Here is an 18191-nt window from a genome sequence, read left to right as displayed (position 1 = left end):
TGCTCTTCTGACGCTATGCTCGCATCTTGATGCCGGGTTCTGAAAACCCTGCGGGGTGCGTCTCGAGTTTCGTTATCGGGCTTCGAGTGGGCGCTGGACGCAGCGGGATCTGCGCCACGGAGTGGCAGCGCGGTGTTCGCTCAAGTGGTAAGAAATACGCGGGGCGAAGCCGACGCAACACCTTTTTTCTCAAATGCAACCAGTGTAGCCTGCCCTTGTCATTAAAAACGTTCGGAAAAATATAATTCACTACTTACTTGGGTCCGTAAGACAACAAAAAAGGCAAAAATACTAAAAAGTCATCATCGCTCATTATGGGTATGTTTGGGCAAGTTCCTGAACATCGATAATATTGCGCTTACAAATATTATGCAATGAAATGCTGAAAAACATTTTCAGTAAATCGCCATAGACCCGCTGTTGCAACATCGAACTGATTTTTGCTTACAAATATTATTCCCACAAACGGCGAAAACTGTCTCAACAGGCTTACGCTGTGTTATGTGCGCGCACATGTGCGTGTGTAACTTGCAGGCGTGGCTCCCTATTACAAATACAGGAACATTAAAAGCAATGTATTTTAGTGGCTTTCTGAAGGCCCTCCAACACAAAAACAGGAGGCAGCATGCCACAGGTAATAAGATATAAGCGCGGGTTTGAAAAAGCCACATCTTGGCATCAATCAGTATATAGAAGCTCTATAAACACTTAAAATTCACTGTTTACGGCTGTTCACTGTACAGACATGTATTCCAGCAGGTCAAAAACATTGCGAAAATCTCCGCTAGAGTGCGCGTGTATCGAAAAGTCTAAGATAAGGAAGTTTGAAGAGTTATAGATATATGCCTGAGCGATGTACTTCTACGCATACAGGCTCCCATGGTCGTACCGTCTGTTCGCATTTCGCCTTTACTAAGGCAGAAAAATAGACAAAATTCGGCTTGTACGAGTCCGATATTTGAGGTATAAATAGCTATATTTAACAGCGGGCATCGACCGTAGGCCTAGCCAGTCGCACAACAGTGTTCGTGGTTGTGGTCAAAGATAGCGGTATTTAAGTGTATTTTTTGCCCATCATAAACCACGAGTGGCTCCTGAGTAACTCTACGAATTGCAAAAGCTTCAGGGTAAGCCCGCTACAACGTATAAGAGGTGAAGCCTAAAACAGGTAGTATGCAACTGACCTAAAGCAACAATACCAGAACGCGATTTGAAACTTAAGTGGGACCTGTTAGGATGGTAAAGTCACCGAAACGTTGCACACTCAAGGAGTGTATGTTTCTACAAAGTTCAGCAGAGTTGGGTTTCTCGCGACTTATTGAATTCTTGTTCTTTTCTTCTCGCTTGGACTTGTTACAGGGGACTGCCGACTGAGCGAAGAATGAAGAAGGGGTGTTCCTCAGGAGGTCTTACGATAGCAACCTCGTTGGGAACGACAGGGTGACGGCAGCGTGGCGCAAAGACCCTGGAGTGCTTAACGATGGTGAACGCTTGGACCAGTCGGAATGTCAGTCTTTCGGGAAGACAAAACTTTCTGAGCGAGTATCGGAAGAAACAACTGCAACAACAACAACAACACAAAACACATGTAATCTGAAAAGTGGCAGGCGTTCTTATCAGAGGGACTACCCCTCAGCCAGGACCGCGACTTATACGGGTGGTAAAGATGTCCCAAAGCACTTTACGAACACAATAGCCCCAACTTACAAGAACTCAGTATTGCAAAGCGGTTTCGTCAAGAAACAAATCGCGAAGACAATTATATTTGAAAAGTGTTTACGAAAGTTTACTGCATGAAGAGAGTATGAAAATTATCAATGTTAACGCGCTTGCTCAGTTCTTGGCGCAAGCGTGGTTGCTACTTGCATTGTCTAGGGCTCGAGAAAAATTACCCAAGTCGAGGGAGTTTAATTGTGCGTCCATTCTCTTGCCTGTGGGAAATCGTAAGAACTACGGCTCGAACACGTAAGGGTAGCCACAAGCTCACAAAATAAGCTTCACTCACAAGGCGTGTGCGCTCAAATTCTCCCATTTTTATCGATTTCGTTATGGGTGAAAGGTGGGCATTCTCTTTAAAGACCTCTGCCAATCCAAATTTCCAACCCCATCTACAAGATAAGAAATAATAGAAATGTTGTTATACTACACGCAAAGCAAGACGACTACGAATTAAAAGCCTCTATTGTATAATTGTGACAGTTAAAATAAATATTAAAGGCGAACACAATAATTTCCTGTTACACGACAGACAATACAATTATTTTTCTCTCCTCCGCTAAAGCGAACACAATCGCGACAACGAGATCTCCACCCCAAAGTTTCGACCTGGTGTAGTACTTTCACTTCATTTCTGCGCCTAGCAACGGCACGGTCAAAGGTCATCACGTGTTGTGCGGGTGTCTGTGCTTGCGTGTGTGTGCTCGCGCTCCTGTGTTTCTGTGTGCGCGTGAGTGCGTCGTTGTCTTTATACCAAGTGAATCACAGTGTGGCGCTGACGAAACAGGACGCCGCAACCCCGCAGCCACTCCCAGAACATCGTCACGCGTGCCTGCGTCAATCAGTAGTCATCCCCGCTTGCGCGCAGAAGCCAAGCGAAGACAACCCAATCCGCAGCCCGGCCGCAATCGTTTCGTGTGTTCGTCTGTGTGCCGTAGTGCGCGTGAGTGTGCGCACTGCTGCGCCGACCGGTACAAACGAAAGAAAACCTATTCATCCCCAGGGATTCACCGACTCTTCGAGACAGTGCCTGTCGGTGACTCCGTGCTGTGCAATACCTCCGAGACCGGACCCGCCGCTTTGACGTCTGGCCCCTTGAGATGGACGTCTTAGGAAGAGGAGAAGGGGGAGGGGTCGAATCTCTCTCTCGTCCTCCCCTCCTCGTCGGCGCGACTTTAGGAGAGCGCAGGAGAGTGGCGCCTAGTAACACCAACGGGACAGTATCCTCCCGGGAAGATTGGGAGAAGAGAAAGTTAACGGCAAACTTTAAAACCACGTCGTGACCCAGAAGCCTTCTCCACTTCCTTCTTCAGGGCGGGGCAACTAATTAAACTCGGGAAGGAGGCGCCGCTCAGCGCAGAGGGAGAGTTGGAGGAGGAGATAAGAAAGCGGCAAGAGCGAACGACCGCGGGGAGTGAGGGGGGAAAGGGCACGAGTCAGAGGGGACGTCAACCAACGAGGAAAAGCAAATACGGTGAAGTGGCAACGCCAAACAGAACGGAAAATAAAGAATGTTGGCATATAGCGCCTGTTATGAGACAAAAAAGAGAGCGAATTCTTTCTTCCTCGCGCGTCCTGCACGAAGGTAGTTGGCTAGGGTTGCTGCCCCACATCGTCGGTGCTAATCCGCGTGCCCGTCGTGGGGATCACCGGGGGGATTTCAGCGACGACAATGGGTCATCGCGGGCCGCCGGGCCTCATCCATCTTGCTCTGCAAGGAAGAGTGTCAAATTACGCGCGAATATTAAAAAAGATGTTTTGTTTTCCTTACACCGCCGGCATAATGATGACGTGCCTCGCTCTCCACTTTGTGCCTGTTTTTTTCTTCACCCCCCCCCTCTTTTTTTCAGAGCCAGATGTCCGTGCTTCTTTAGATATTTGTCTGCTTTCTTCATTACGCATTCACTGCACGCGAGTGAAACGCGCAGGTTCGCACGGGCCACCATGGTCTGCGGTGCAGCACCTGGCGGAGACATGGGCCGACAGGTATGTGCCGCTTCTGCAGTTCTGTGCACCTCGCTGGAGGCAGCAGCAACGTCCGAGTATGCCTAGTCATTAAGTATGTGTCGGCGCTTCATCGCTCTGACGCCCGCAATGGCTCCCTCTAGTATGCTTACGTCCAACATGCAAAATGCGATATGCTGACCACGGGACGAGACAAGCAGAGAAAAAATAAATTAAAGCGATCATCCGATAGCTACCGCTACCTTGAGTTAACCGTTAGCAAATACCCAGTTGTCACTCAACGTAGGCAAGTACTTTTGCGATATTTTTGTAACGTTTTACTTGAGGTGAATTTGGCACAATTCGAACAGGTGTTATTGGGCCATGAGCCTTGATGTTATTCAGACGAATGAACGGTTAGGTTCAGCTTCGTAATTATATTCATATCTGTAAGCATTAATGACCACTCACTAAGTACAAATTTATCGCTGTTTTCCGCGTTCGAGATAATAGAGAGAAGTCTCTGATTGCGAATTCGCGTTTACGAGGATAATGACAGAAAGACCAGAAACGAGAAACACTTGGGTGCTGATTCATACAGCTGTTCGCACTTCAGCTGTAAGAGCAGTTTAAGATTAGGCTGTGCCTCGGCTGTCATCCTGATTTCTGCAGAGAACCGACCACGGAAGTCAGGTAAGTACAAAGAAATCCTAGATACGGAAATTAGTGTGCCATCTAGCAAAAAATGGCGCTACATCTCTTTGGACGGTTTGGACTACTAGACACCTGCCCATTACATAGATAAACAGCCGGAAATTTCGGTTTTGTGGCGTAGAGTTGTATGGAACAATACACTTACTTATGGATGGCTCGATGATGCCAGAAAAACTAGGGGGAGATTAGTAACGGCCCGCTATGTAGGCTTCGGTGAAAAACCGCCACAGGGAGTCCAGTCTCTCTACTGGTCCCCCTTTACATCGTATCTCGTCGTCACAAGTCAGGACCCATTCCTGGCGGTGCTTAGTACCAAGTTCCCTGAAAACATAGACGTGCCACATAAGAGAAAAAAAAACAAATTGTGGGAGCTCTCTTATGCTGGCAAGTACAGTACCGGGTACCGACTTCAGAAGGTGGAGCAGGTGGATCATAATGAGATTTATCCAGCGAGAGCACCCTCAACATTCGTTGGCGTTACCAGAAATAGAATACTATCGTCTGTGATGGCATACAGGAGTGTGTCCGATTTTAACCCTTTCGGCCTGGCGTCCTCACTTGACGGCACAACCCATAATATCATCTGGTGCCTGAAGAACAAAACAAAAACTGCTAGTTTTCCGGGCGAGGGTTGTTCAAGGGTGCTTCTTGCGATAGACGTCACCATTTCTCAGGTTTTGTGGGGCTGGACGATATGAAACAGAAGTAGCTTCAATGGACACAGGGTATGACGACAGGGCGAGTAAGGAAACGGAAATTCCGGTTTGTTAAAATGCCTATAAATCTGTAAACATTTAGAAAACCAGCTTTAGATCTTTTCTGTAAGATAAGGGTGTCATAGGTTCTACCACAAAAAGTTAAAAATATTTTTACAAGAAAGAAAAGTTTTAATTCCCTGATGAACTAAATAATTGTCGTGCGTGTAAATAAATACTTGCACTATTTGCGTAATTTTTCAATTGTGTGCTTCTCATGTCTATAGCTGTGCGAAAACACGGAGAAAAACAATTTTGGCTTGAAATAAAAAACACACGACTGAAAAGGTTAAAATGCTTCGGCTCCCCAAGCGAGGCATGGATGGGTGGGTGTTAGAAGGAATGCTGAATTAGCCATTTCAGGGTCACGAACGTACATATACGTCCTCTGAAAACACGTTCAAAATGGCCAATAACGTATATGTACGTCATCACTTGTATGTTTAAAAACCGCGCCTTTTTCGCCAACTTCACTTGCTTGGCTTGTGCTGCTACACTGCGGAAATACGTCAAATTATTTTATTGCGCCGATGGCACTTTTTTTTTATTTCTATACGATTTACTTCAGCGGAGCGCCGGCTATCGCTTGCGCATCCGGTAACGAGCGCGCTGGGCACCACCCACCGGGCGCCCGGGCGCCTCTCGCTTTTTGCGCCTGCCACAGACCATAGAGTTTCATACTCATATACACTAGAGGGAAGTCTGGCTCCACTGTCTATGGGAGCCACGCTTCGGCGAGCGTTCCGTCATGTACCGGCAGGCACGTTCCACATGTCCTTGGCATGGCTCATGAACAGGCTGAAAAGTTGGCTCTGGCTGCAAAAGGCAACAATATTACTGTAGATGGTTCATCAAATTTGTTTTGGTATTATAAAATTAAACCTCCAGAAAGATTAATTTGTCGATTATTATGCAGAAGATTCATGCAAGATGAACAAAAAATATGTTACCCTTTTTTGTTGATTTTGGCTCCGAGACAAAAAAGAAGCCATATGGCTATTTAAAGGAGCCATGAAGAGAAAATGCAAGTTGGTTTTATTCGAAAGATTTCGTGTTTTATAGTGCCCCCAGCGCTTGTCCGGATACAAACGGTGCTTTATTCACTGAGAAATTAAACAATTTAGGTTAAAATTTCGATTTTCCCGCTCAATCGTGCGTTTTCGTGGTCCCAAGTGACATCACGGGAACCGACCGCTCTGCAGCCTAGAGTACCTTCATTCACGCATCCGCCGTACAGGGTAGAGACACGTAACGCTGGCGCCGCCATGTTCGGTTGCTCGCTCGCCGCCGAAGCAAGTCATTGTGTCAAAACCGCGCTAAAATTATCGCCGCAACGCGGTTTACTGAAGAAGTTTGAATCATATTGTCTGTTTCGCGTTGCTAGGTCTCGTGGGAAACGAAAAGAATAACGCGTTGAGCCCGTTGGCCCAATTGCGGCGGCACGGGACCGTTCAAAGGTTGTCTCCACCCTGTAGCGGTGTTTGTTTGTTCCCGCGTTTCTTTACGTTCCGTAACCTAGATGGCGCCACCATACCGTGGCAAGCGTTTGGTTTGTTTTTGCCCGCATTTAAACCTGGCTTGTTTTTGTTCTGGGAGAAAACATTCGTTCCCTGAAACAGTGCTCGCTCGACAAATGGGGTCACGTCAGACACCGTTGCTTGCGTCAATCGGCCAGTGTCGTCTGAGACAACCCCAAGCCCCATAGTGCTGTGCAGCTAAACCAAAGCATGCTGTGCGCAGTACGAACAGCAGAACGCATCAGTACTTCTATGTTTACATGTGCTTTCGTAACTTCCACTGTTTGTCCCATCATTCCTATTGCTTTGTAAAGAATGTGCCCTAAATTTAAGCGCAAATCGCTCGTTCGTCTAGTTTGTAAGCTCTACCTAATTTGCGTCTGCTTCTGCCAGCCTCCGCCAATCGCAGAGCTTAGCCCATGTGACAACACAGGTTCTGTTGCGGGAAATGAGCTGGTGGGTCGCATGACCATTCCCGTTTTTCCTAATTATGTAGCTTATTTGAGCGAAGTTTACGTTAAAAGTGGTGTCAGTATGATTCTAACGAGACAATCTTTTGAATGAACCAAACTTGTGTTTTCTCTTCATGGCTCCTTTAAGGCAAGTAGTCGAGGAACGTCGCTAGCGGCAATGGCACCGCCCACGGCGGCTCGCGACTGCAGGGACATATTTCCCTCTAATATATATACCAAGGGCGCCTGCGAAACTGATGAGGCTCTTTTCTCGTTTTTTTTGTATTTTATAGGAGCGGTGCGCCGTCTATCGTTCGCGCATCCGGCCGCGCGCCCACGTGCAGCGGCTGGTTTTGGTATCGTCCTACGGGCGCTTCCCGATTTTTGCGCCGGCGAAACTGATGTGTATCTGATTTCGATTCACTGAAAAGGTACCGGCTTGTTAATATGTCGTCTTTATTTAGAATGTTTCTTGTGGTACTCATAAATAAACCACGTGTACGTAAAACACAAGTGATTTTTGTCACTTTACGGTCACCCTAAAAATTTACGATATTTTTTTTAAAATAGATTCATCCGAAGAATTTGAATCAGCAATAACAGAAATTGACCCTGGGGGTCGCATTTGGCGAAACATTACTCCCACCTCCCCTCGCGGGAACCCCTGTGTAGATGCGACGCATAGGGGGTTCCATTGTTGTTTCCGTTAGGTTAATTCTCCCATCGCGTGAAACGTGCCGTGAACCCCCTGCCGCGGCTATGACGCAACGTGGCGCGGCTATGACGCAACACAATCCAACACAATCCACTTTAATCCAATCCAATCCAAGCCAAGCCAATCCAATCGAATCCAATCCAGTGCCCCTCGGGAGAGAGTGTTCGATATCAGAGAGGAGAGGGGGTGAGCGGCGGAGAGCGCAGCTCGCGCGGCGAGGAGAATGGGGGAGGGGTGTGGACGGACAACGACGCCGTATGGAGGGACAAGGCGAGTGAATGAGATGCAGTCGCATCTAAAACTTCGACCCTCAAAGGGTTAGAGATGTGCTTTCCAGCGATGACAGCGGTTCACGCGTTTGGCGTCAGCTTGTCGACATAGTGGGATGCGCGTAAGCGCGCCTCCGTGTTTGCAGCAGTAGGAAGAGAGCAAAGTAGTACTTAGCCTTTTAGCTATGAAAAGTTCAGTCATAGTCCCCGACACGAAATCAGCGTAAGCCTGCTCAGGCACCGCGTTATGACGTTCCTTTCGTGCTATCGTTCGCCCGAACGCCCACAACAGCGCGTGTTGCAGTGCAACAAACTGTAGCCCCGCTCCTTCTTTTGCGGGTTGGGATGACACAGAATTAACGAATAGAGGCGGAAGGACGGAAAAGCCGGTCCTCGCAGTTATGTTGCGCGTTGCCCGCCGAAACCTACGCCTAATGCAAACAAAGCCAACGTCGCCCAGTCACCCGCATGTAGACCGCAGTCGCCGAAGTGCGTGCCGCCAGCGAAGCTTACTGGCGCGTTTTTTTTCGATGCGAGCGAGTCGTGTTCGTTTCGGAGGATTACGGCCAACTCTTTCGAGTTACATGGCGCAGCTCACAGAACTCATGCAAAGCCAACGCAAAGGCTTTGGTTCTGCGCCCAATCACCGCTTCCGTGAGCTTGTTCTGTGACAAAATTCAGCCCCTTGACTTGCTACCCGAAAGCTGACTGCTTAGTACAGCGTCAAAAGAGTGCGGAAGCCCGTTGTTACCTAGCATAAATAAGCGGATACAAACAAGATAACAACTAACCAACCAACGAATCAACCAGCCGACCAGCCTTCCGTTGTTTAATGTGTGGAGGCAGAATGGAAACAAAACAACATTTAGTTCGAAGCGTCCTTTCCGTACGCCATTTATGCATAACGTTCTGGCTTTAAAAGTCTGGCCTCTTAGGCCAAGGTAAAACTGTTCATGTGACAGATATTAAGTTCACGTAGGCAAAGACAGTTCTTAAGTACGAGCACTACTGGCATGGTTTATGAGTGTAGGCATTATTTAGTGAAAAAAAAAAACCTTTAAGAAATTTGAAGCAAACTCAAATACATAAAACGTTTGGTGGACACTCACGCTGCGCCATCAAACATGGAACGCGATAGCATTATCGGGCCAGTTCGCATGCATATAAACTTTCCGAGCAGTAAAACTTTCTGCTCCTGGTCACGCTCCATCTGCTGATTCAGGGAATTCAGGAGACCCCGCGCTGTGGCTCTGCGAGATTTTTGGTCCACGCCGAATTTTCTATTATGGTCAACACCTCCGATGACGCCGGATTTTGTGCTACACGGAGCCCGTCACGCTTAACCGGCTCCCCCCTTGCTCTTTTAATTAAAATAGCCTTCGCTCATTTTTGCCCCTCTCGTGTTCATATGGAGTAGCAAGCCAAGCTCGCGGCCAGGCTGACTTCTCTTCATCATTAAAGGCATCCCTCCTCCTCCTCCTCCTCCTCCTCCTCCTCCTCCATAATAAAAATACGCGTTGTTGTTATAAAATGAATTTAAAACACCGCATCAACGCTAAAAAACTGCGCCAAAAACAGGCGAAATAACTGCACTAGATCGAATGAGGGCTGGGGGAACCGTAACCAAAACCGCCTATTGCACTGCTAATGTGTCCCACGTGACCCACAAATAAACAAGTGCTGTCGAAGAGCCTTGCATCTGGCGCCTCGGTTAAGTGGTCCGTGGCTAACTAAGCCACAGAGTTTAACAGAAGACTTAGTAATTTTGATCCAATAATACTCTCTGTACGTAACGTACAGGACCTCTCACATAAGGTAGACTAGCTTGTGTCCTTGGTGGTCTCCGACAAAAGCTACCACAAATAAACACGATTGTTCAATAGTAGTGGTGCTTCTGATTTCGTTCAATCCTACCACTAGAATTCTAGGGTGGAGTTGAAAAATTACTCTTCGTTTTTGGTTACCCTAGTGACGTTGCCGCCAGCTTTGTTGGGAAAAAATAATCGTCCTTTGGAGCTAGCGTAGAGCATAGCGAAAGAAAAAAAAAGTTTCTTTTTAAAGAGAAAAATGGTTAAAACGTGAAGGTGTCTTCTATGCAACCAGCGTCAAAGTGAAAGTCCAAAATACAGACTGCTTCGAACGTGTTGGAAGTGCGCAAACGGACTCACGTCGGTTTCACATCGCGAGAGACCCACCTTCGATTCCGCCCACGGAGAGAGTTTTTTTTCTTGAGGTGCTTTATTAGCCTTCACTTATCTTTTTGTGAAACCCATTGTGCAAAGCTGGCTTTTCTGCAGTGCGTTCTGGCGCGGCATCGGACGCCATCAGTCAGGCACATGAAGCTTCGCTTTAAAGAGTGCAAAACACTGAACCCGAAGACGAAAATTCATTCAGACACAGCACTGGCTCACAACTAATTTACTCTAACATCACAGCGATACGTTCACCTACGCACAGCATGAAAAAAATCCCAACCCAAGCACCGCCACTATGATCGCGCGTTGGCTGCTAGACTACTTGCTGCAAATAATTCTTCGTGGCAAAATAAAAAGACAGCCCCTTGGGTATGGTGTGTTTAGGATGAGGGAAGGGATGATTCTAATTTATCAAAAGCAAGTTGAAATCTCCAAATGAAAATCGGCTACCCAGGCTAAAATCGATCGATCGTGTAATAGGGCAGTTCCCGGTCAAACCGAGCGGGCTATTGGAGTGCAACGTACACGAAAAAATCAAGAACGAGCTCTCACAATTAACGAATTTCCCAGCAATACGTTCGTGAATAATCTCCAGGAAAACAAATACAGTATTCCAAACGACGAGACTTTGTGTTTAGAAGCCTGAAACCCGTGATATCTAATCAGCTCTGTACATTCTTGTTGTGATTTCTTGGTATCGTTACTTATGACGTGTTTTCATTATTATATGCGTAAATCTGCCCATCGTTGCCGTGGGTAACAACGAATTTACTGCGCTGTTTCTTTTCAACCCGTGAAAGGAACGAGGTAGGAAAGACGAGAGAGCAAAGGCAGGACAGGCATTTTCATATGGGATAGCGCTAAAGTTTAACGCTATCCCATAAGAAAATGCCTGTACTGAGCACGTTGCGAGAGTAATAATTCCACAAGAAAATGTTTCTTGTTTTTAGCTTGGGAGAACTTTAAGCACTGTCTCTTTTTAATACAAGAAAAACATGATGGCTGTTCAAGAAAATTCTGATTCATGCATAAGGCGAATTCTAGGCGCTGGGCTGAAGGAACGTCAGGTTTATTTTTGAACCCGTTAGTAATGGGCTCTATTCGCTAGTTGCAGGGTAGTTTTTTTTAAGTGCGAATGCACTTTATAAGCGACCCCAAACCATCCACCGCCGGCGTCGGCGGCGGCGTCGGCGTCCGCAGTGCTCCTCTATAAAGAAACAGCATCCGGCGCCAGGTTTCGATCCGGCCGCAGCACGACGCTCTACCGACCAAGCCACGGACGCGACGTGATATCAGCGTTAGTGACGCGCCTTATATCTTTAACGCATTCAAACTACGTCGTCAGCGGCGTGCGTTGGCGACTCAGCGGCGTTATAGCGGCTTGAGAACTGCGTGGTGTACACGTGATACTACAAACCTAATGGAAGAGATGGAAGAGAAGGCGGTTTATTTCTTTAGGATGCTCCTCTAAACAGAAACAGCAAAATTAAAATTAATGTTTATATCTTCGAAGTCAATCGCTTTGCAATGAAGGAAAATGTTTTTTCCGTGTTTTCCACAACCCCTAACTGTTCGTTCAACTGAGCAAGCTGCTTACGCACCTCAATAAACATTTTCCATTCCCGCATTCTGCAGTTTCTGTCTTGTATGTACAGCAGCAAGAAGCTATGAATAGCCTCCATTGTTTCTTTAATAATCCTTGGGTCGGGACACGGTTTGCCTCGACATCGCCTGAGGTAAGCAATCTACATGGGCAATACACGTCACGCGCGATTCATATGATTCATATGAATTTTTTTTTAGGCACAGCCGACTAGGGCGGTTTATGTATAAATACAAGTATCTTCTACATTTATGTCGACGAGCAATCACAGAAGGTTTAAAATGAGCATTTATAGCGTTTTGTAAGCAACAGCAAGCATGAAAGTCTTGGCACCTAATCCTGATTGCACACGTTTTTTGTAATGGCTTCTTCCTAGTGCAGTGCTGCCTAGCAGACAAAGCACCCTTTACAGGAGCCTCGAGGGCTTGCAAAAGGTAACGTACGGTTCTGGTTGCACGTTATGTAACTTGATGTGCTGGCATTGTATGCACGAAATAGTAAGACTGTGAAGTTGAGGTAGATGGAAAGGAGCGAAAGCAATACCAGCGAATTGAATCAAGAGACTGTTACGGGGCAAGCGTTATTTCTTGTGAAAATCAAGACTGGCCAAAATTTCCAATACGACCTTGGCAGGTCCCGCCGAATTTAATCGTGTCTATCTAACGGCCACAATTATCTGTAGCAGCCTTTTGTTTGTGAGAATATCTTAAAAAATCCGGATATGTTCATGCTTCGCTTTTTTGGCGTCACTATTTCGAGGCCCTTTTTCACCCTCGTTGAAAGAAAACACGTCTGTGCTAACAAACAGTATGAAAACGGCCTATACATACGCAAGTCCTTTCAAAACAACTAGGACTAGCAAAACGGCTCGCATATTCCAGCATTATTTAGTGCAAAGGAGTCCTTGAGCATATTTCAGGCAAACAAGAGTAGATAATTGGGAATATCAGCGCGGTTACCTAAAGTACACGGTAAATTGATTTTTATTGAACAAAAAATAAAAACCGCGTTAGAAACAGGGTAAAAACCAGGTAAAGAAGCTGCAAGGACAACGACAGGAAAGGTAAAAAAAGGTAGAGCTTATTACGGAGGACAGTAAGTCTGCCTATACGTGATGATACGAAAGCACAGGTTTTGTGCACGGTATTCGCGAGATTCGTGGGTTTTCTGACCACATACAGCTGGTTGCAGGATCCGAATCTCGTGCAGTGGATGTCGAAGAGGCCGCGCAAGTTGAGGCAGTGGATATCGAGGCGGACAGGCGCAGAAGTGCTCTGTAGCAAGAATTTCGGTAGTGCGCATGCTGAAACCCGTGCCCTACCAGCATAATTGTCTAATGTTCAGCATAAATTCACGCCTGCTGAACCCGGCTTCCTGCACTGGCGCGCCACACACAGTTCGGCTGGCCCTCTAGCAACGACAAAGTTAAGCGGACTCCTTCTATTTGCGTTTTTAACGCGGTAGCGTTATTAGGCTAATTTTTCAATTTCCCCGTGGCTGCTAGCCGTCCGCTGTCAACCGTGCTCATCATGCGTACGCGGAAATACGTCATCGCTGCCTCCCAGAAACTACGACAGAGGCAGCAAGATTCCAGGGCTGGCCTGAATCTGGAATATGGCGCGGAGGCCTCTAATGTGGGGAAAGGAGGAAAAAAATACTACGGCGAAGACGAAAGAAAAGACACGCATTTTCAGCAGGTGCGCGACAGCGCGGTGAAATTTGTTCAATGCACATTCAGTGGTAGCAAACTCGACAGACACGGTCGCCAGCCATGCCCGCAACTCACGCCATCACACTAAAGCGTCTTTCCAACAGAAGATAAAAATACAAACTCTCGTAAATTCAAGCGCCGAAGCTATAGTTCGGCTACCAGGCGCACCGTAGTAGAAGGTTCCGGAATAATTTCCACAACCTGCGGATCTTTAATGAGCGCCGAAATCTCGGCGCAAAGGCGTTTGATTCACTTTTCTGCTTCCATCAGGAAAACAGCCGCCGTGGCCGGGAATCCGAGAATAGAACCCGCGTCTTTTGGATTAGAAGCTCAACGCGTTAGCCACGGAGCCACGGAGCCACGGAGCCACGGAGCCACTCCGGTGTGTTTTTCACCGGAAGTGATGCCAGCACCAACATTCGGTCCCCTAACTAAAGCAGGGAGCAAATGATCAACGCCAGTCTCTCATAAATTAAGGAATGCACTCTTTATGAGCAGAAACAAATGAAAGTAAGGCCCAGTATATTAGGGTCCAATCACATCAATTTTCAAACTACTTTTCAAAATTCCCATTGCTCTGTATCCGCTTCAAGATCTGTTTGGCAAATGACGGAGGGAGCCGCGCTGCCAAGTTAAAAACTACTTTGAAATTGGAAAGGATGTCCTCCCAGAGAAGTTACATAAGAATGTTCGAACATAAGAATGTTCGGCACAATCGCTTTGCAAGAGCAAACCTTTAACCTTTCGCCCACATTATAAAATGCATAACCAAGAAAAAAGCGGGAAAAAAGAAAAGAAACGGTAAGACTCAATCAGCCACGGATCATAAGCCGGATATTGCGCAGCCTACCGCACCACAAATTTATCCTCACCGAAGAAAATCAAAGAAGCACCATGATGAAGACAGCATATAAGGCAGTCGTCCACCTCGCAATTTTGATCGTGAGACAAAACTAACAGCCGGTGTTCCATCATGGTAGACAAATGAATAGCCAGTGACGGGTCTAGAAGAAACGAAAGGGCATTAATTCGATGGATGGATAAAATAACAAATTCGGAGGCAAAGAATACACTCGGGCAGCGCAGGGCAAGACCGGAGAAGGTCTATGGGAGAGGCTCTCACCCACCAGTCCACCTAAATGCAATGTTGTTGATGATGACGGTGAATAGGGCCTGAAGTTGTCTCTTCATATAGCTTTTCAAAATATCAGAGAAACCACTCTCCTAGCGCCAAGTTAGCGGCTGCGAAAATATAATCGGGACGGGCCATCGTATGGAAGCCAGGCGCCTCTTCTGAAAATAATTGACTGCACGCCATGATAGACTAGTCACTGATCCAGCGACTCAGCATTAAAAAAATTTTACTCCAGCAAAAACATGGATCCAGACCTACGCAAGAACAGGCGATACGGCAGGATTAAGTTCGAAGAAAATACACTGACTCCAAAATGCACAGTTGTCAAATTTGACTGCTCAGGCAATGTTTGTGACTGCATGACCCTTCTGCGCACAAAAAAAAAGGACCGGGAATTAGAGACATCCTCTTGGCAATCCGACTAACAAAAGTACCGAATGGAAGCGTAAGCATCAATATAGACTCTGAAAGGTATCATACTGCTTTCTGCAGGCAGAATACCTAAACGTTTCGGTAAGATCCCCCTTTCCACAATCCAGAAAATTAATAACGTCACCTGGACACCCGGACACAAGGATCTGGAAGAGAACGAGGTACCGACCAAGAGGCACGCGAACTCACATACCGTGCTCTTTGGGACCCCGACTACCACACGCCGGCCCCTCCTACGCCTAGGAACACACTGTTTCCCCTTATTTCAAGGGGGTCACAACGCTCAAGAATCGCGTACTGTGTGGAGGATATACCAACACAAGTATCTTCAAATCTATGTGGGCGAAGATGTGCCGCGAGGACATAGCCGATTTACTTAAAACTTTGCTAAAATCGGGGAACATCCATATTCTTCCACGCAACGTATAGCCATGTCCAAGGGTATTCTTAGGGGAAAACAACTCAGACATTGCATATTCCACTTCTATCGAGACGCGAGAGGTAGCTTTGACCCGCTTATTACCTCAATATCTGCGCAAGATGCTGAGAGGGCAAGAATAGGAGCTGCTGGTAGCCGGAGCCCTAGACTTCTGTTTTCACTCTTGAGCTCCCTACCATCTCTTCACCCCTTTTCCTGAACCGCAACTGTTTCCTCCAAACAAAGTTCATTACCTTTTCACCATTTCTCTCCCTTCCTCGCAAGAAGCAAAATTTTGGCTTACACATCAGGGAAGAAAACACTTTTAACGCTAACACTGACACCTTGTCGCTCGAACTGACCAACACGGCACAACCGCGTTCTTTCACGATCATATCTAAGCAACAGAAGCGCAATGGGCATTTGTCTCTCGTGGGCTATGGAGAATAAAAACCCTCGCTGCTATTCTTTCTCTTTTTGCTGATGTGAGTGCTCGTGAAGCATAGATGGTAAATACAACAGCTGCGTTTAAAAACGCTGTCTGGGAGTCCAAGTAACGATGTCACGTCTTACATCCTAAGACCAAACTTAGATGTCACCTGCAACTTTTTGCTGTTTATTTTCAAGTGGCGGCCCCGTGCTTAAAGGCACGTACACTCCGCCCCTAAATGAGTATATTTCTTGCCACCACCAGAGCTTTCTTGCTGCATGGCGTCCACGCCGTCTGATCTCTCCGTTAGCCGCCTATGCTTTCTCATGAAAGAACCTACCTTGCGCTGTCAGACCGAGTGGCACCAATTACCGCGTTCGGGTGCTGTATACCACACTAAGCCGGTCAACTCCGCCCGGCCGAAGTTTATATTAGCAGAGAGAGCGAGAGAGAGTTCATTTTTGCTACCGCTGTCCGTATGAGCTTCGCTGCCGTCGTTGTCCAGGTTACATCATAGCTGCTAGTGGCTGCGTCCCATTCGATCATTTGGGTAGCTACAATATTTTCCCCAATATCTGTGTTCAACTCTTGGTCCAGCCGCGGCGGCCGCTTTTCTGATGGAGGCGAAAAGCAAAAACGCCCGTGTGTACGAGATTTCGGCGCACGTTGAAGGTCCCCAGGTGGTCAAAATTAACCCGGAGCCCTCCACTACGGCGCGCCTCATCGCCTTCGTTGCGTCGGCGCGTTAAACCCCACAATCAATCAATCAATCAACTCTTGGTCCACGGATTCTTAGATGTAAGTTTAGTTCGCGTACACGGGCTGACACTAGTACTATCACACAAAATTGCTTTATCTTACAAAATTTACGGTCACTTGCGGCATGAGTTCCTAGGCGATTAACTATATGTGCTTCGCATCCCTGAGCAAACCTACGCGGCATCTCTTATCATTTTAATGACGTGGGGCGTTCTTGGGATAAAACGTAGCCACCACGGAAATGATCACTGTATTTTCCGCTGGATAATACGATGGCACGTGCCCGCCAAAAGGAGTTACGCCATTAGCCATGCGTGGCGTCGATGGTTGAGGAGAAACCATGCTTTCCCGCTGCGCATTCATCCGCTCCTCACGAGTCGGAGGCTCTGCTCGGCTTGCAACGCATCTGCGATTTCGAGATGGCAAAACATTCGTTCAATTCACAGAACGCTTGGACGGTGTGTGTTAAATTGGCTACCGCGACAGCAGGGTGGCTAGGCAGAACAAAAATTGCCGAGGTTACGGGTTTGAAAGACCAACATCATTTCAAAAAATCATTCACCTGGAAGGTGTCACCCATTTGCAAAACAGCAAGGAACAAGAATGTGAAGTCATTCGTGGTGCACCGTAAATTTCATTTAGAATTTATGTAAACACGATGCCCTTGAAAGCAGGAAGCATGTCGGAAAGATGCATTGCAGTTTCAGGCGAGATTTTTTATGACAGCGGCCCCACGGCATTCTTAATTCTCGTACTCTCAAGTGATAACAAGAGGAGCAGTGGGAATTTTACGGCGCTGCTTAGATGTTAAACAGACATAACGATCCTCGGCGAGTTTTCTGGAAATGGTTCTACGCCGTAACTTTGTTTAAGCTCGCGGAGCCCACACTCTGACAACGTTCACCACAGAGTTTGTTATAATATGACGCAGGAGTTTCGTTTAGTTGTAATTTTTTACTTCAGAGTTGAGCGCGAAAGTGCACAGGGATGAATGGAAAGAAAACAGCACACAATGGCGTCCTTGTATACTGCGTTTTTGCCAATCGTCGGTGTTTACTTTTGCGCCTGATACTGCGAAGCGTCCCCGGACAAATTCGCACAAAAGATTTTCGCGGTGAAATATTCTTTTTGAAGTGTGAAGCTCCTGGGACATCTCTGCTTTGAGTTGAAACTTGTCGTACTAATAAAACGCGGGGCCATTTTGTTCCAACATAAGCTTTTTAATGTTTTAGATTGTTCGATACTGAAATTACAAAAATCATCATTCGGACACGGCACTTGCTTTCGTTGAGATGGCGACTGCCCGCTGAGAGTTTTAGTGAAATGGATTTTCCTCCTTCCATCGTTAAATATTGACCACAACTTGCTGGACAAGGAAAATGATGTCATTTCCAGGATTGCAATCCTTTTGCCCAGACGCCGCGTA

The 18191-nt window shown here is 46.8% G+C and overlaps 1 protein-coding gene across 4 annotated transcripts in view; it reads left to right on the top strand.

Moving 5' to 3' along the window:
* Positions 1-3477, top strand: part of LOC144174341 (leucine-rich repeat, immunoglobulin-like domain and transmembrane domain-containing protein 3) — a 265557-nt gene extending 262080 nt beyond the window's left edge. For all 4 annotated transcript variants that reach the window (XM_077702992.1, XM_077702990.1, XM_077702989.1 and 1 more), the window contains exon 4: positions 1360-3477. The gene's annotated coding sequence lies outside the window, so the exon portion shown is untranslated. The remainder of the gene's footprint in view (positions 1-1359) is intronic.
* Positions 3478-18191: the final 14714 nt, after the last annotated feature.

This window comes from Haemaphysalis longicornis, unplaced genomic scaffold (genome assembly GCF_048455015.1).
Source record: "Haemaphysalis longicornis isolate Haplotype H1 unplaced genomic scaffold, Haemaphysalis longicornis Haplotype H1 scaffold_3, whole genome shotgun sequence".
In the NCBI taxonomy this organism is placed as follows: domain Eukaryota; kingdom Metazoa; phylum Arthropoda; class Arachnida; order Ixodida; family Ixodidae; genus Haemaphysalis; species Haemaphysalis longicornis.
The sequence above is the reverse complement of the archived record's forward strand: the minus strand, read 5'-3'. Positions and strand labels throughout refer to the sequence as shown.